This window comes from Schistocerca gregaria, chromosome 4 (assembly GCF_023897955.1).
Source record: "Schistocerca gregaria isolate iqSchGreg1 chromosome 4, iqSchGreg1.2, whole genome shotgun sequence".
In the NCBI taxonomy this organism is placed as follows: Eukaryota; Metazoa; Arthropoda; class Insecta; order Orthoptera; family Acrididae; genus Schistocerca; species Schistocerca gregaria.
The window spans coordinates 442884134-442904284 of record NC_064923.1 but is presented as its reverse complement, the minus strand read 5'-3'; the positions used below and the strand labels follow the sequence as shown (position 1 = coordinate 442904284).

Below are 20151 nucleotides of genomic sequence, written 5' to 3'. Positions count from 1 at the left end.
TCAAGATTGGAGTGAGGGAAAGATAGTTTTTACTTATGAAATGTGATGCTGAAGCCAAGCCACGTTGAAGTCATGCATAAGCTCATTATACAGGGTGTACCAAAAAGAATCATCAGATTAAAAAAACATAGCTATTATGTTATTTGAGATACATGCTTGTACGACAGACGGTCGAGTTTTACATGGTGCCCGTTAGTTAGCAGCAGTATGCGTCCACTTCAGTTTTAGTAAAAATGTTGTCGGAACGACAGAAAGCGTTTTGTGTTCTATGTTTTGTGCAGTGCGGGTCAGAAATAACTCTTCAGCGTGACTTTCGTACTAGGTATGGTGTGGATCCTCCTACAGCACAGAGTATTAGACGATGGTATGAACAATTCCGAGAAACAGGTTGTTTGTGTAAAGGCAAATCGTTGGGCCGTCCTTGAGTGTCTGACACAGACGTCGAACACATCCGCCATAGTTTCACAAGGAGTCCCCAGAAATGCGTTCGCTGTGCAGCTCGACAGCTTAACATGCCCCGATGACCGTCTGGCGTGTGTTGCGTCGACGTTTACCCATGAAACTTTACAAAATTCGGCTACTGCAAGCTCTTCGTGAAGGTGACAAACAATAACGTGTAGAGTTCTGTAATTTCGTTCTTGACAAGATGGGGGATGACAGTTTTTTTCCACGCTTACTGTTCAGTGACGAGGTAACATTCCATTTAAATGGAATGGCGAACCGTCATATTGTGAGAACATGGGGCACGGAACAACCACATGAAGCTGTAAAACATGAGAGGAACCCTCCAAATTTAATGTGTTTTGTGCAGTTTCACACGAAAAGTGAATGGTCCATTTTTCTTTGACGAGAACGCTGTTACAAGAAAGCACATATCTCGACATGCTTGTGAACTTCCTTTTCCTACAGTTGGAGACCAATTAGAAAGTCTTCATTTACAAACAGGATGGGACACCGCCAAGTGGCTGGCATCTGGAAGTGCGGGAATTTTTAAATCAAAGGATTACTGAACGATGGATCGGTCGAAATATACCAAATGATTCTACCTTACACTACTGGCCGCCAAGGTCAACGGACCTGACTATATGTGATTACCTCTTGGTGGTTTGTTAAAGAGTCTGTTTATGTGCCCCGTTACCAAGAACAATGAATGAACTGAGACATTTGTGGCAGCTGTATCTCAAGACCTGTTCGCTGCAGTGTGGGAATATTTTGAACACCGCATTGACATATGCGGTGCTTCTCAAGGGGGCCATATTGAACAACTATGAAAAGGTATGGCAATATTTTTCTGAGTTTCCTTGTTCATCAATAAACAAAATTCAGTGTATATATTTATTATTTTCAGAAATATAGAAATTCGAAATCGGATGATGTGTTTATCTTCTTTAGAACCATAAACAAAACACCACAGAAACTATACTGCGTAACAGAATTACAGCACCCCTTCTTGGAAACACCTAACTGTCTTCCATTATGACACAGAAGTTTGAAATTTCGCCCAAAGGTGACTAAAACCTTCTTCTTAAATGGTGCAAAAGCGTGGCGCTCTACGACGTCTCCCGTCGGGCTCGACGACGTTTCGAACAGCAAGGTGTCGACACTTGCGAAAGAAAGGCCAGAGCTCAGAAGTTCATGTGACGTGTAAGATTGGTAAATGACGTCGCACTGACACTTACGTGAATACATCGGCAAAGGGTCCCTCTAAGACCCCGAAGCTCGGAAACACCTTTGGTAGCACCCACCCGCTTATATTGAGAACTTTAAAAATGCACTTTTACAGCGAAAACTTGTGAAGTAGTCCTAGATCCCTGCAAGCAGGCAACTGGCATCGCAGAGGTGTCAAGTAGCTGGTTCCTCCTGCAGTCGTCTAGGTTTTTTCTGTGTGCTCACATTTTAAAAATTCTCAGTAAATGTTGGAAGATGATTCCCCCGCTATGCCGAACTGCGGGTCTTAGAGCGACCCTTTGTTGTTTTATTGACGCCTGTGTCAATGGGACATCGTTAAAGCATCAAATGTCACATGAATTTCTCAGCTCTGGCCTATCTTCACATATTTCTATACTATTCGTCGAGCCTGAGGGTGACGTCGCAGATCGCCGTGCTTCGCACCATTACAGAGCAAGATGGTAGGCATCTTTGAGTCAAATTTACAACTTATACGTCGCAATAGAAGACAATTACGGGGTTTCTACTAAAAATAAATAATTAATTCTGTTGCACAGTGTAATTTCTGTGATGTTTTGATTGTCATTTTCGACGGCGAAATGTGCGGAATCAGTGCCCCAAGAAAATGGATGGTTTCATTGACACCATTTATGTCACTCTCTGAGGCCCTTCCGTGTCAGTTCTGAGCGGTGGAGTGTCTGAAACGTTTTCCTCCGGCCACCTATAAGAAAACCTCGCGAATTCAACGGTAGGTGTCATCGTTCTGACCTCCATCGTGGAGACGTGCAAGAAGGGATGAAATGTGGGCAACCTCCCCATCGTGTGATACGTCAACGATGGCTTTGGGCAGAATTACGGTGAAATTTGGTGCCTATATTATGTCATTAATCAATCTAAAACTTCACATGAAATTCTGGGCTCTGCCGTTTTTTCGCATGTGTCGACGCCTCGCTGTTCGAAGCGTCTTCTAGTCCGAGGCTGACGTCGCAGGGCGCCACGGTTTTGCACCATTAAAGAAGAGGGCTTTAGGCACATTTGAGTGAAATTTCAAACTTCTGTGTCGTAATGGAAGACAGTTATGGGTTTTCGAAAAAGTAATCCTTTACTTCTTTTGCACAGTGTTGTATTTACTCAAATAGGGCTTTTTTCCCTTCCGGCCATTGACAACAGATGAAATGATCTTAATCCCCTTTTGAGTAAGCCATTGTAGGAGAATAATTTTACTGCTCTACATTTTAAGAGCTTATGTTCTCTTTTGTGATGAGACAAGATCTACATGATACCTTGGCGAACTCTCTTGTGCTTCAGTCTTTGGCTGTGAGAGTATTATATCCTTTTTAATCTTGTATGTTACCGCGCTTCTCTCACAGATTACTTGGGAGAACATTTTGAATGTAGCGGAATGGTTCATCCCAATGCGCGATTGAGCTATTGTTTTGTAGATGATCAACCAGGCACGTGAAACCTTGGCGTTGTTGTAAGCTTTTTTACATTTTGAAACTTCCTGGCAGGTTAAAACAGAGTGCCGGGATCGAGACACGAACTCGGGACCTTTGCCTTGTATCTGATACTTGATTTCAGGTTGTTCGTTTCACTACATCCATGGTCAGATTACGCGAAACCGAATAACACATTTCGATACAGAAATGGTGCGCTGATATTGGGTTATTAATTTAGCTACAAATACTTAGTAACCGGTTTTTCACGTCAATTAAATCATTTCTTGCCATTTCTGCCGCTAAGGTCAAATTTAAGTACAGTTTTTCCATTTTATTCTAAATTTGATGTGAAAACGTGACATGAAGTAACTTCTACCTAATTCAGACACTGTAGTTGAGCGGGTCTGGACTAGGAGGAGATTAGTGTTTATCGTCCCGTCGGCAACGAGCTCATTAGAGACTGAGCAGAAGCTCGGATTATGGAAGAAGGAGAAGGGAAATCGGCTGTGCCCTTTCAAAGGAACTATCCAAGCAGCTGCCAGAAGCGATTTAGCGAAATCGCGGAAAACCTACATCAGGATGGCCGGATGCGGGTTTGAAGCGTCGTCGCGCCGAATGCAAACCCAGGGTGCTAACCACTGCGCCAGCCAGCTCTGTAAATGAGTTTGTCTCTTTTGTGCTATTAGTAAGAGATGTTATCGCTTTCATACTTTGTTTACAGTTTAATCGCATGGTCGAAGATTATTTGTTCGACCCTAGTTTGTAGCTGAGACCACAGGTATCAACATCATAACTTTCCCCTTTTCGGGACACATTTAGCTTTTATTTTCCTGAAAATACACCTTAGACTGATGTGACACAAAAGCATAAATGGTATAAAGCTCTATTTTTCTGTTTTATACACGTAGTTCGACGATACAAATGGCAAAGAGCAAAAACCAAACCTGCCTTTTCCCTTTCTTTGATAGAGAGTTGCAAAACATGGAAGACTTGGTGCAAAAATATGTAAATATCTTTTTAGTTTATATGTAATGGAGGAAAAAAATTTATGCCATCTCGGAATTATGTATAAAACATCGCTGCATTATAAACATCTGTAATTAGAAATAATTGAATTAAATTTTCACTTTTAATTATGTTTCACAATTTGCTGGATGGGATGACAATGAGCAACTTCGCGCCACGACTGAGGTTATAACACATACCAAAAGAAACCCAATACCATTTCCCAACTCTGACTGACTATTACAAACAATTGTACTGGGAACAAACGCTACTCTGCCGGAGGATTGTTTGTTACACCGTTATTGCAATATTTGGTAGAAATGTCTACACACCTGCTCTGGTACTTCTGCAGCGATGAAGCAAATTAATCACTGAGCCAGAACGTCTGTAAAAGCAATACCCTGCGCGTGCATCCAGTCTCCAGTCCAGAAGACAATGTACTACCCGCGCATAGTACATAACCATTTCATCGCGTTAAGTGAGCCTCGATGTTCTGTGGAAGATATGTTTCTTCGAATAATACACAATCTGGTACCACGACCCGGAAGTCTGCAAAGCCGACAATGGGCGGGAGAGCGGCAGACTAACACCGTTCTCCTCCATACCGCATCCAAATGACACCAGTGGGTGAGGATGACATCGAAATCGCTCGGTTCCGACTGGCCCCTCTGAGACCAGGATGGCGGAGCTTAATACGAATCGATAAATATGAATGCCCGGCGGAGAAAATAGACGGCTTCGCGGCCTTCGAAGCGCTGCGGTCGCCTACATAGCGCCGACCACAATTCCTCACGTGAAAGCTCCGGCCAGCAGTTGTACCGCGGTTGAGATAAATACGGCCGCACGGCCGGCGATACATCAGTCGGGTATTTGCTTCTGTTGCTTGCTGTTGCTGTCACGCACGACTACGGACTATCTCTCTACATTATCACATCGTCTTGGTTTCTCGCTTGATTCCATTTGAAATCTGTTTGATTATCGTTGACTTGTTCTTCTCGTGTTGTCATCGTGAATATTCCACCAAGGACACTCGTCGTTTGCCCTCACCTTCGAGCTCTGGGACTGCACGGGTCCTCCCCGGCTTCGGTAACGAGTTGGTTCTTTTCACTCCGTCCGAGATTCGGCCACCTCGCGGCTACAGCACGTGATCTTCTGAAATCAGAAGCAGCAAATCTCCCCCAGCCTGCAGAATGTTAATCTGAATGAGTATTGGGGGGGGGGGGGGGGGTTGGTTCGAAAAAAAAGATGGTTCAAAGGGCTCTGAGCACTATGGGACTTAACATGGGAGGTCAGGAGTCCCCTAGATTTCAATGTTTAATGTTCAATGTTCAGTGTGAGCAACATTTATCACACGGCAGACATCAAGTCTATAGCCGAGTTCTTCCCAAACGTTGTTAAGTGCGTCTTCAGAGATTGTAGCCGACACCAGGCGAGCGACTTTCAAGTAAAATGTCTCGCCTATGCGGGAATATTCAAAATGGATGTACGAATACAACTTGTAGGCATGTGACTGACGACATACGGAAGTTTGGCTCTGGCCGTGAGTCATGTTTGGATAGCAAAATGGTAAGGCTCCCACTTGCGATAAGGGGGAGTCCAGATCCGGAACAAATTTTCGTTGTCATTCCATTATACAGCTGATGTCTGTCCATGTTTGCAACTGCGAATACATTTCTTGTATGGCATATTTAAAGTTAAATAAACTTGTTTAGAGAGCTACAGTTTTTGGGTTGTTTTTGTAATGTGCAACTTTTATGCAGCTTTTAACTATATGAATGTGGGAAACATCCAAAAAGAAACGTATAATTGCTCTGTAGACGAGACTGTTAACAGTTGCAGAAAAACAACACGACCTTCACCTTAGACTTGTAATTCTGCAGCAATGTCTTCTAGCGTAGAAAGGGATACATGATCAAGTTAAGCAACAGAAGAGAGCTATGGCCCCAAGGAAATTGAGAGAGAATGTCGTAATGGTACCCCCAAGGTAAAACCTGTCAATAACATATCAAGGGTGCTACTGATACTTTAAGTATTATGACTTTATGTTTTATATAGATGAGTTATTTCTTCATCGTAAATAACACACTTCATAGTCAGGCTATTATATTTACTCTTAGTCAAAAACAATTTTACTAAAACAGAAAAATAAGACAAAAATATTAGTATGGTGTCACATCTCTTTTAACGTACATCTTACTTGGTTTAATGCTCTATCACGTTTGGTTCTGTTTCAATAATCTTCAATTGTGATATCAAAAATCACGACTTCAGCTAAAATTCTTCAATCAAAACCGCTCTAGTGTTCTTTGAATTAAGTTGCCGTATTCCACATTATTTCTTGACCAAATCACTTCATCGGCACGTAGTGTATGGCTACAGACTTTTTTGTCTCTTGAAAGCACACGCGTGAGTGAAGCCTTCAGCTTCTTTCAGTCCCCCATCATTGCAACCTGTCAATCTCAAAACAATCTTAATTACAGTCATGCCTTCAGTTCCATGTAACATTCAATAGCAAGGTGGGGTAGCGAGTTTAGGCGGTCTGCGCAACTCCGCGTACTCATGTCGTGACCTAAAAGGAAAGTGTAAATACGATCTTATCCCCATTGCGGCCTGCTTTTATAAAAGACTATTTTGCTGTAATCAACCAAGACTAACGTAGGCTGTCCATAAGGTTAGTGCCATATTGTGTAGTGATTCAGAGAGAAGCAATGGAAACTATTCGTGAACTCTGGACAAATGAAAAAATGAATCAACTTTATAATGCATATCTTTTAAAAAGGAATACAGAAGAATGATGTGAAGGATAAATATCATCATCATCACATACATTTTCGGGTTAGATGTCTTACCTGTTCCGCGACCAGCCATTTAAATCTGATCATACCATCTTCTTCATGCTCATCTCATCCATCTAGCTCCCTTGGATCTGTAGCCAAACATTTTCCTTGGTATCCGCATATGATCCATATGTAGTAGATGATCTTGTCATTACTTTCAACACATTTTCATCTTTTCTACAATTCCTGAAACATAGAGCTCCTCTCTTATCTCACTGTTCTTCTAAATTTTGTAATTTGTATCCTGTCAAATGCTTTATAAGTCTCCTTTCTGCTGCTTTAATTCTCTGTAATTGTTTGGTTTTTGAAGCTCATCTTTGGATATATACAGCAGAAAAAGTACAGCTATAGTATTATAGAATATTTATGTACTGTCCTTTTTCTGATTTAGCGCAGGGACATTCTCTTAATAGTACTTAACATCTTTAAGTACGAGGTGCATTCAAGTTCTAAGGCCTCCGATTTTTTTCTAATTAACTACTCACCCGAAATCGATGAAACTGGCGTTACTTCTCGACGTAATCATCCTGCAAACGTACACATTTTTCACAACGCTGACGCCATGATTCCATGGCAGCGGCGAAGGCTTCTTTAGGAGTCTGTTTTGACCACTGGAAAATCGCTGAGGCAATAGCAGCACGGCTGGTAAATGTGAGGCCATGGAAAGTGTCTTTCATTGGTGGAAAAAGTCAAAAGTGACTAGGAGCCAGGTCAGGTGAGTAGGGAGCATGAGGAATCACTTCAAAGTTGTTATCACGAAGAAACTGTTGCGTAACGTTAGCTCGATGTGCGGGTGCGTTGTCTTGGTGACACGCGCAGCCCTTCCCGGGCGGTTTTGTTGCAGTGCAGGAAGGAATTTGTTCTTCAAAACATTTTCGTAGGATGTACCTGTTACCGTAGTGCCCTTTGGAACGCAGTGGGTAAGGATTACGCCCTCGCTGTCCCAGAACATGGACACCATCATTTTTTCAGCACTGGCGGTTACCCGAAATTATTTGGTGGCAGTGAATCTGTGTGCTTCCATTGAGCTGACTGGCGCTTTGTTTCTGGATTGAAAAATGGGATCCACGTCTCATCCATCGTCACAACCGACGAAAAGAAAGTCCCATTCATGCTGTCATTGCGCATCAACATTGCTTGGCAACATGCCACACGGGCAGCCATGTGGTCGTCCGTCAGCATTTGTGGCACCCACCTGGATGACACTTTTTGCATTTTCAGGTCGTCATGCAGGATTGTGTGCACAGAACCCACAGAAATGCCAGCTCTGGAGGCGATCTGTTCAACAGTCATTCGGCGATCGCCCAAAACAATTCTCTCCACTTTCTCGATCATGTCGTCAGACCGGCTTATGCGAGCCCGAGGTTCTTTCGGTTTGTTGTCACACGATGTTATGCCTTCATTAAACTGTCACACCCACGACTTTCGACACATCCATAACTCCATCACCACATGTCTCCTTCAACTGTCGATGAATTTCAATTGGTTTCGCACCACGCAAATTCGGAAAACGAATGACTGCACGCAGTTCAAGTAAGGAAAACGTCGCCATTTTAAGTACTTAAAACAGTTCTCATTCTCGCCGCTGGCGGTAAAATTCCACCTGCCGTACGGTGCTGTCATCTCTTGGTCGTATTGACAATGAACGCGGCTTCATTTTAAAACAATTCGCATTTTTCTATCTGTTTCCAGCCTGGAGAAAAAAAATCGGACGCCTTAGAACTTGAATGCATCTCGTACATTTACAAATTTTTTAGTACCATTTGTAAATGTACGAGATGCATTCAAGTTCTAAGGCCTCCGATTTTTTTTCTCCAAATTCGGAAAACGAATGATTGCACGCAGTTCAAGTAAGGAAAACGTCGCCATTTTAAGTACTTAAAACAGTTCTCATTCTCGCCGCTGGCGGTAAAATTCCACCTGCCGTACGGTGCTGTCATCTCTTGGTCGTATTGACAATGAACGCGGCTTCATTTTAAAACAATTCGCATTTTTCTATCTGTTTCCAGCCTGGAGAAAAAAAATCGGAGGCCTTAGAACTTGAATGCATCTCGTACATTTACAAATTTTTTAGTACCATTATTATAAGCACAAGGGATATGACAGCCAAGTGGTTGAATATATCGATTTGTTCCGACATGCTATTGTCGATTACGAATCTAGCTTCAATATGTTCCTTTCCACAAATAGCTATGACTTTAGTTTTCTTTGAGAATATGGTTAAATTATATTGTTTTCCATTATACGTAATTATTATACAGCTCATTACAGGTTGCCTTGCATATTTGGCAGTGTAACCTGGTATTTTGCAAACAGAAATGAGTTAAATACTGTACATCTTGGTAAGCAGGCATACTCCATTTTTGTTTGCCTTTTATTGACAAGGTCTTACATACATATATTCATAAGACCTGCACTCATCAGTGATGCAGATATATCGATCTGATTTATAGGTTGATTTTTTAATATCTGTGTATACAGGGTGGTCCATTGTTAGTGACCAGGCCAAATATCTCACGAAATAAGCATCAAACGAAAGAACTACAAAGAACGAAACTCGTCTAGCTTGAAGGGGGAAGCCAGATGGCGCTGTGGTTGGCCCGCTAGATGGCGCTGTCATAGGTCAAACGGATATCATCTGCGTTTTTTTTTTTTTTTTAAATAGGAACCCCCATTTTTATTACGTATTCGTGTACTACGTAAAGAAATATGAATGTTTTAGTTGGACCACTTTTTTCGCTTTGTGATAGATGGCGCTGTAATAATCACAAACGTATAAGTACGCGGTATCACGTAACATTCCGCCAGTGCGGACGGTTCTGTTTGCAGATGTTCAGGTTACACTGCCAAATATGAAAGGCAACCTATAATGAGCTGTATAATCATTACGTATAATGGAAAACAATATAATTTATCCATATTCTCACGTAACATTCCGCTAGTGCGGACGGTATTGTCTTCGTGATACATTACCCGTGTTAAAATGGGCTGATTTCCTACGTAATGTTCTACCGATGTTACTACAAGATGTTTCACTGCAAGACAGAATGGCGATGTACTTCCAACATGATGGATGTCCAGCACAGGTAGACAGAGAAAGGGGCAGAGGAGGTGAACAGAGAGAGGGGCAAAGAGGAGACAGACAGAGATGGGGGGGGGGGGGGAAGAGAAGATGTACAGAGAGAGGGGGAGGAGGAGTTGGTTAGAGAGAGGGGCAGGCCTAGATGGAGGAGAGAGGCAAAGGAGGAGATGAACAGAGAAAGTGTGAAGGAGGAGGAGATAGACAGAGAAAGGGGCAGAGGAGGTGAAAGAGAGGGGCAAAGAGGATAGAGACAGAGATGGGGGGGAGAAGATATACAGAGAGAGGGGGATGAGGAGTTTGTTAGAGGGAAGGGCAGGCAGAGATAGACAGGTAGAGAAGGGACAATGACGTGCACATAGATACAGAGGGAGGAAGAGGTGGAGTGAGAGGAGGGGGGGGAGGAAAATATGCACAACACGAGTATTTGTGTCACATGGGTACCTGAACGAAGCTGTGCAGAAACGGCTAGCGTATATTAAATAGTCTGTGCAATAAATGATTCTCTTGTCTGACTTCTCGTGTGACTACTCTAATTTCTATATTAATGGTTGAGCTAACAGTTATCTTCATATTGTTGCGATCACACAAACTATCAACTGATCTTATTAAATCCAAAGGAAAGCCATACTCCCCTAAAATTTCCAACAACTTAGATATCACCATCTGGTTGAAGACTTTTTATGATCTACAAAAGCTACGTACTTTGGAAAACTTAATTCTCTGAGCCTTTCTGTTATCTATTTTATAGAGAAATTACAATCTGGACATGACCTTCCCAAGCTAAAACCATTTTGCTCTTCTGTGAGAAAAATGATAATGTATAAAGATGCTCTGGGAAAAGTGTAGCAGTATCGGAACTACTCGTTCTCACTGCAAACACTCTTGCTACTCTGCCCTTGGTGAGGCTATAGAGGTCCGTGTGCAGGGAGAGTGAGCGGCTAGTACCCTCAGCGCGAGAACTTGCAATGGAGAGAGAGAGAGAGAGAGAGAGAGAGAGCTGCCAGCTGTGGAGGCCCCTCGCCGGCTCGTGGCACGGCTCTCCATCCGCGCGCCAGATATCGACCGCGACACAAGCTCCCCGCTTAACCTCGCGCCTTTCATTTGTGAGCGTTTCCCCCTTTCCTTTCCTCTTAAACTCGCAGGACAAACGGCTTTCCTGCTGCGTCACTAGTACTGAGCTCAACAGGCTAGTTCACTGCTCAAGAGCTAGTTTTCAAAACTCCTGAATTTCACAGTTTGATTGCGTACAAGAGGAGCACCATTTGCCTTCCAGCTCGTCAATATTTAGCACACACAGAAACCGCGACAGACTGAAAGTTAGTCTCTGCATTAAAAGAACTAACTGATCGCCTTGGAACGCTATACATGTTGTAGAACTGACACCAGACGCTCATATGACCGTCAACCGATGTCCTAACTCACTGACATTAAACTTCGAAAAGACTCACTATATGCAATTCTGAACCTGTAAGAGGTTCCCTCCACCATATGCATAAGGTATGAAGAAGAGCAGATAGAAAAGGTTGACAGTCTTAAATTCCTGGGATTACAACTTGATAATAAACGCAGTTGGGAAGAGCACACCACAGAACTGCAGAAACGCCTAACAAATCTGTATTTGCATTCGAGTGTTAGCAGACATAGGCGACATAAAAATGAAAAAAAACTTGCATGCTTTACCTACTTTCATTCCATAATGTCATATGGTATAACATTTTGGGGTAACTCTTCAGGTCAAACAAAAGTTTTCAGAGTCCAAAAGCGTGTAATACGTATTATTTGTGGAGTAAATTCACGGACGTTCTGTAGAAACGTCTTCAAAGTATTGGGTATACTAACTACTGCCTCTCAGTATATTTACTCCCTAATGACATTTGTCCTAAATAACATATCTCTTTTTCCAACAAACAGCCCAGTTCATACATACAATACCAGGAACAAAAATGATCTGCACAAGGACTTAAAAGCACTTACTTTAGTACAAAAAGGGGTCCACTACTCAGGAACACTCATCTTCAATAATTTGCCAGCAAACATAAAAAATTTAGTTACAAATAAAGATCAGTTTAAAAAGAGCCTGAAAGAATTATTAGTGGCCAACTCTTTCTACTCCATTGACGAATTTTATAATAGAAACAAATGATGTATTGTATACATTCATACTATTAGTATTGTTATTTCAGCTTTTTTAAAAAAAATTGACATGTTCCACATCCACGAGGACCTCCTCAGCACGGATCTATGGAACGAAAAACGAATCTAATCTTATCTAATCTAATCTAATCATGGCACAGAAGTGTATAACAGTATTTGATCAAACGTACCCGGCCACCCATATATAATGCAAAACTCAGCACCATATGTCACGAGAGCAGATCCGCCAGTATGAAAGGGGCGTGGAGTATTGGGTAGTCTGTAGAAAGGAAGTAAGGAAGATTCGGTATAACGTCCCGTCGACATCGAGGTCGTTATAGCGGGGGAAAAGCTCGAATTGTGCCAAGGACGGGGAACGAAATCGACCGATCCCTTTTCAAAGGGACCAATCCGGCGTTTACCTGGAGTGATTTAGGGAAATCACGGAAAACCTAAATCTGAATGGCCGGACGCAGGTTTGAACAGTCCTCCTCCAGAATGCGGGTCCAGTGCGCTAACCACTGCGCCATCTCGCTCGGTCGGTAGACTGTAGAGAAGAAAAACAGCAGAATGGGTCGGTCAGGAGCGCTCAGTGAGTTGTAACGTGGACTAGTCATTGGGTGTCACCTAAGGAACAAATGCATGAAGCACATTTCAACCCTTAAAAGTTGCCTATGTCAGCTGTTGGCGATGTGATTGTGAACTTAAACCAGACCAGGCAGATCTCATGTACTGAAGGACATGGACTGTGGAGGGTGATTGTAAAAAATCTCATGAAATGAGCGGAAGGGATCCCTCGTGAGTTCCAAATTTCTACCAGCAGTCCAGCTTTGCAATGACTGTGCGCAGTGAGTTAAAAAGTGTGGCGTTAAATGGTCGAGCAGCCTCTTATAACCCACACATTTTGTAGTTAGTATTAAACGACACTTAAAATTGTGTCAAGAGCGACGTCACTAGACAGTGGACGACTAGAAATGAGTAAAAATGGTTCAAATGGCTCTGAGCACCATGAGACTTAACTTCTAAGGTCACCAATCCCCTAGAACTTAGAACTACTTAAACCTAATTAACTTAAGGACATCTCACACATCAATGCCCGAGGCAGGATTCGAACATGCGACCGTAGCGGTCGCGCGGTTCCAGACTGTAGCGCCTAGAACCGCTCGGCCACCCCGGCTGGCGAAACGAGTAACATGAAATGATAAATCACGCTATACGCTGTAGCCATCGGATTAAACTGTCTGGGTTTGGCGAATTGCTAGAGAATCATGTGTAGTGCTAAAATTGGTGTTAGGATATGTGTTTTTCGTGGTTAGATTCCCTAATTGCGCTTAAGGAAGCGCTAAATGAGGCGAATACGAGCAGATTTTATTTCATTGTGTACTGCGTACAGCAGAGGAACTATTCGGAGATGATTGTTGTTATCGGTATGACAATGCGTCCGTCATAATACAGCGTCTGTGGGCCAATGGTTTATGGACCATACGATTCCTGAAATGGACTGGTCTGCACAGAGTCTCGACCTGAACCAACTGCAACATCTTTGGAACAAGTTAGCACTTCGATTTGGCTCCAGCCATGAGCATTCACCTGCCGCATATTTAGAAAACGTAACGCCTGACGGGGAAAGAACAGCAGACCGTGGTTGGGAGTGGCAGGATGTCGACGTGTAATTATATTGTCACTCTTGAGGCCTTACAGTGCGGTTTCCGGAAGCGCCAATGTGGAAGGGGCTATTACGAGGGGCATTTGAAAAGTCAGTGCAAAACTAAAAGCTACTTATGTCTTTGGGGTAAACCTTTTTTATTTTTCGACATAGTCTCCTTTTTGACTTATAAACTTCGTCCAACGCTGTTCTAATTTGTTGATCTCTTCCGAATAATAGGAATTGTCCAAGTCTGCAAAATAGCTATTAGTTGCTGCAGTCACCTCCTCATTTGAATAAAATCTTTGTCGCGCCAGCCATTTCTTCAAACTGCGGAACAAACAGTAGTCCGAGGGAGCCAAGTCTGGCGAACAGGGGGGATGTGAAACGAGTTGCAATCCTATTTCCATTAATTTCGCGACCACTACTGCTGCGCTGTGTGCTGGTGCATTGTCGTGATGGAAAAGGACTTTTTGCGGTCCAAAAGCCGGCGTTTTTATTGCAGCTCGCTTTTCAAACGGTTCAATAACGAAGAATAATATGCACCTGTAATAGTTTTACCCTTTTCCAGTTAGTCGATGTGGATTATCCCTTGCTAATCACAAAAGACAGTTGCCATAACCTTTCCGACCGAAGGACGGGTCTTTGCCTTTTTTGGTGCAGATTATCCCTTGGTAACCCATTGTTTAAATTGTTGTTAGGCTTCAGGAGTATGATAATGTATCCATGTTTCATTGTTTCATCCACAGTGACGAAATGATGCTTAAAGTCCTGCGGATTCTTCCTGAACAGCTGTAAGCTACCCTTGCAACACTTCACACGATTCCGTTCTTGGTGATTCGTGAGCAATAGCGGAACCCATCTTGCGGATTGCTTTCTCATGTCCAAATGTTTATGCAAAATATTATGTACCCGTTCATTCGAGATGCCCCCAGTATTAGCAATCTCACGCACCTTAACTCTTCTGTCATCCATCACCATATAATGGATTTTATCTATGATTTCTGGAGTCGTAACCTCCACAGGGCATCCAGAACATTCAGCATCACTTGTGCCCATATGGCTACACCGAAAATTTTGGAATCACTTATAAACTGTTCTAATCGAAGGTTCAGAGTCACCGTAATGTTTATCAAGCTTCTCTTTAGTCTCCTGAGGCGTTTTTCCTTTCATAAAGTAATGTTTGATCACCACACGTAATTCTTCTTCGTCCATTTTTTGACACTCACTCGACTTCCTTGATTCACACGAAAGCCAAACACAAGGAAATAGACCAATATGGCTGAAACTCGGTGTGCGCTCTTTCCAAGGATGCTACTAACCAAACATGACCTTGATACGTGCCGATGGTGCCATCTCTCGGACTTTGCACGGACTTTTAAAATGCCCCTCGTATATGTAAAGGGAGAGGCGGCAGTGCCCGACAAGGATCTCCATTGATGGGCAGGACCTAACCTGGTGAGACATCATAAAACATCTCGGTCTAGACATTGGCTAAAACTTACTGTGGAATTCCCACACGAAGAACGTGTGTAATAGAGGTTCGGATAGTATTTATAGACTGAATCCATTATTAAATGGTAATGAACTGACCAACAGAGAAAAATTAGTTATGTGGAAAATCATGGTCCTTCCCTCATTATTAAATGGTCTGGGGGATGGCAGCAGACACACATACAGAAAAGATCCAGATCCTACAGAACAAGGCTCTCAGGATCATCACTGCCACGCTTATTCGTCTCAAATAGAGTCATCCATCAAATAGAAACATGCCCACAATCACCTCTTTCACCCAACAAAAAACCCAGTTATTCTACACATCCTCTGAAAATTCGCCACACTAACTCATCTCATCATTCGATTCTCCTCATTTCACACAAACTACAAACATCTCAAAGTACACTAACTCTTTACTTTAGAGTATAGAACAATTTACACAAGAACAAAAACACAAAAAAGTACACATAAGCTTAACACATGAAATGTTCGCCTCCATAGCTGAGTGTTCAGCGCGGCAGAATGCCATGCGCGGGGCTCGGATTCCATTGCCAGCTGGGTAGGTGATTTTCTCCGCTCGGGGACACGGGGCTGTGTTGTCTTCATTATCATATAATCCTCATCGACACGCAAGTCACTGAGGTGGCATCAACTGAAAAAGACGTGCACCAGGAGAACGGTGTACCAGACGGACGCCTTTGTCACATCACATTTCGTTTCAACATATGAAATAAAACGCCACTTCAAAACTCCCTGGCTCAGGCAGAGGCATTTTGGTCAAGTCCATCGTAACTTCAAATAATATTTGGGCAAAATCCCAACATGATAGTGGCAACTGTCAACGGACGAGGAGTCCAGTCTGTGTAAGAGGGACGTCTGTGTAGAGCAGGCCAGGGGCTGGAAGTGTAGTCTTCGCTCTGGCTCTGCTCGGTTTCGTACTTAGACGCGTAACTCTCACCTAGGGAACATAATAGGAACAGTGTACATTTATCAAGGCATTTCTCCACTTTCTACTCTGACGAACACTAAAGATTGTTATTGTTCGAATCTTGCCTTTTGTTCGTATATTTTCCGATCGAGTTCCATAACTCCTTCAAAATATTTAGTTGGCCATCTTCGCGTTAGATAAATGAACGGACCTTCCTCAATCTCTAGACGACTCGCTGGACGCGATGCAACATCACAAGTCTCTCTCATTTCACCTCTTAAGGAATAATGGGCTACTTTCCATCACAGACATTCAGATACGAATTTGAAGATATCCCCAAAAGATTTCAAGCCACCATAAAGGCGAAGGGTGGCCACACCCTACGTTAATATCCATTAACAGGTGTGTGGACACTTTTGATCACATAGTATACGTGCCAGTCCGTTCTATGTAATCAGTGCAGTAAGACTGGTCAGCGTCGAGATGTGAGAGAATGACATTAGTTTGGACACGGCCACGATTGCGTCGTGAATGAAGTAGAGCGATTTGTTTGTGTATTAATGAGGAATGCCCAACATACTAACAAGGAATGATGTACCATTTATGTAACAGGTTTAAGGGCCTTGGTCTTTAAAAAATCCTAACTGAGGGGATTAAAGACGGGTTTAAGGGCCTTGGTCTTTAAAAAATCCTAACTGAGGGGATTAAAGACGAGTATCAGACCTTACCAACGGGTATCAGTTTCAAGCTGGGAGGAATTGCGGCCGTCCGTGAATGCAGGACCAGCATAGAATCTGGACAGTACCTGATGGGTAATCTTGCCCGAAGACTCATGACTTTGCGTCCTGTTCAAATGATGCAAGCCGTGGAGTGCACCGATAGTCCAGTGAGGCATTTAACCCGGAGTAAGTACAAGATCACGTGATTTCCTTCAAACTATGGAAGAACGACAACAGGTAGATTCAAAATTCCTTGATTCCTGAAATGCTTTTGAAAAGTGCCACACTGCAAATTAACGAAGGTACGAGCATAGGTTCCCAGATATGTGAGTGGCTGGAGGACTTCTTAAGTAATAGAACCAAGTACACAGTCCTCGACACTAAGTATTAATCAGAGACAAAGATATCGTCAGCAGTGCCCCGGGGAAGTGTGGTAGGACCGCTATTATCCTCTATATACATAAATGACCTACGGGTAAGACGCCTTAGACACACTGTGCAGCAAGGAGGAGGTTCCCAGCTGTTTTGGGGTGGCATTATGTGGGGCCGACGTACGCAGCTGGTGGTCGTGGAAGGCGCCGTAGCGGCTGCACCATACGTGAATGCCATCCTCTGACCGATAGTGCAACCACATCGGCAGCATACTGGCGAGGCATTCGTCTTCATGGACGACAATTTGCGCCCCCATCGTGCACATCTTGTGAATAACTTCCTTCAGGATAACTATGTCGCTCGACTTGAGTGGCCAGCGTGTTCTCCAAATATGAACGCTATCGAAAATGGTTGGGATAGATTGAAAAAGGCTGTTTATGGACAACGTGACCCACCAAGAACTCTGAGGGATCTACGCCGAATGGCAGTTGAGGTGTGAGACAATCTGCACCAACAGTGCCTTGATGGACTTGTGGATAGTATGCCACGACGAATACAGGCAAGCATCAATGGAAGAGGACGTGCTACTGGGTATTAGAGGTACCGGTGTGTACAGCAATCTGGACCATCACCTCTGAAGGTCTCGCTGTATGGTGGTATAACATGCAATGAGTGGTATTCATGAACAATAAAAAGTGCGGAAATGATGTTTATGTTGATCTCTATTCCAATTTTCTGTACAGGTTCCAGAACTCTCGAAACCGAGGTGATGCAAAACTTTTTTTGATGTGTGTATTTTGAGGAGTGATGTTTGGACGGCACCTAATGTCAAGTACCGTGTTTCTTGAGACTCTCAATGTAAGTATAGGACTTCGACGACTTAAAATACCATTTCTATTGGTGGACCTTTAATTGAAATACAGGTGGCTTTAAGCTTGATTCACGATGAGAAGAAATCGAATGAATAGTGATGATTTGTCAGTCTCAGTGGACAGGTAGACTATAGGTGTGATCCTATACACACATTTTTACAACCCACTCCTCTTGTGGTGAACTGCGCCATTTATCTTTTAGGTATGTTGGTCTTGTTGATCCATAAACGTGATACTCATAATCCAGTTAGAATCAGACAACATATTTATAGTATAACTGGACCAAATATGCGCTATTAACTTCCCAAGACCTACGGCTAAGGAATTTCAGCGTATTTAGTACTTTCAGACAAGTGCCCTTCGAATATTGCCATTGGTAGCCAGGATGACAACTTGCAATTGTTTAATGTGACGTACCGATTTACAACTTGCAAATAGACAGTCTGTGCATTGTTCAAAGATATATTGCAGCACGTGCTGAGCAATTATCAACTACGTGCACGTACACTTTGTTCAATAGACAATTTAAAAGTAGCTGTAATACCTCGATCCCGAACAAGATTTTTATGAAGTACTTCTTGGTTGCCATGAGAACGCCTAAACTGGGAAAGACCCCTGAAATACCCCAAAATAGGAAATCCTTTGCCGTACACCAGGTTTCCCAAGATTTGGCCGAAAAAAAACTGAGTTGTAAAGTAGTCTGTCTTTCTCTCTTGGGAAAGGAAATGAAAGACACAGAAAAGGAGACAAATATTCCCAATTGGGAGCCTCTTTTCCCTCTCTGACGTTGCTTCGTCGTTCACTCTTAATTTTAACTTCAATTAGTTTGCAAATTAGGCTTTTTACAGCGTCAGAAGGAAATAATGCTATCAGTAAAACAGAGATGACTACTTTGATGAACTTCGAATCTATCTTGTGTTGTGGGGCTGAAAAACACCTCTCCTGGCTCTAGCGCAGAATAAAAATTTATATATATTTTGCAGATAAAATTAATCTCTATCTATATGCAAATCCAGCTTTTCCTTTCTGCTTCAGAGCATTTATTCAGTTTTGTAATGAATGAAAAAGGCAATCAGATAAAAAACTTCATTCAGCTATAAACCATTCCATTCATATCAATTACGATAAAAATCTCACGAAAGCAGAGGGGTATTAGAGAACCTATACAAGTTCTCTAGGACAATCGTTGCTCTGCTGGACGATGGCGTTCGGCCCGTTACAGCTTGTTACAGCTTCGACTGCGCGAACTGGCTTCAAAGGCGTCACTCATTGTCCCCCTGATCTGTCGTTACATAAAAAGAAAAAAAAAGTTTTTGTAAACACCTAACAAAAATATTTTTTAATATATAAAACAAACTGTAAGACGGCTTATGCAAAGAATGGGTTGGCGATTTCTGGTGGCGAGTGTCACTGACAATTTCTTGACACTAACCTTCTCTGCCTCTAAAGAACGGAGAGTTTTATAAGGGCTCGTTCTGCACTTCCTTTGAGAATGAGAGATGCAAAAAGGAAGAAAAATACCTCCACTTCTGTTTTTTTCATGTTTTATACTCGAACAATAACAAAAATAGTCCCACTTCCCCAGATCCGACCTAGGTAGTGTAGAGATTTCCCTTGAAAAATCTGAAAAATACCAGAACTAATAATCCCCTTCAAATTATTACAGATTGGAAACCCCTTCCTCACTTCCAGCTCTCCAGACCTATGGAGAAAAGAGAACCAAATGCATGAATATCAAGAGCTCAGATGGAAACCCAGTTCTAAGCAAAGAAGGAAAAGCAAAAAGGTGGAAGGAGTATACAGAGGGCCTATACAAGGGCGATGTTCTTGAGAACAATATTATGGAAATGGAAGAGGATGTAGACGAAGATGAAATGGGAGATATGATACTGCGCGAAGAGTTTGACAGAGCACTGAAAGACCTAAGTAGACAACATTCCATTAGAACTACTGA

General features: G+C 42.6%; 1 protein-coding gene across 1 annotated transcript in view; it reads left to right on the top strand.

Moving 5' to 3' along the window:
• The window catches only part of LOC126366017 (major facilitator superfamily domain-containing protein 6), a 344070-nt gene that overhangs the window by 58917 nt on the left and 265002 nt on the right, over positions 1-20151 (top strand). The gene's annotated exons all lie outside the window — the stretch shown is intronic.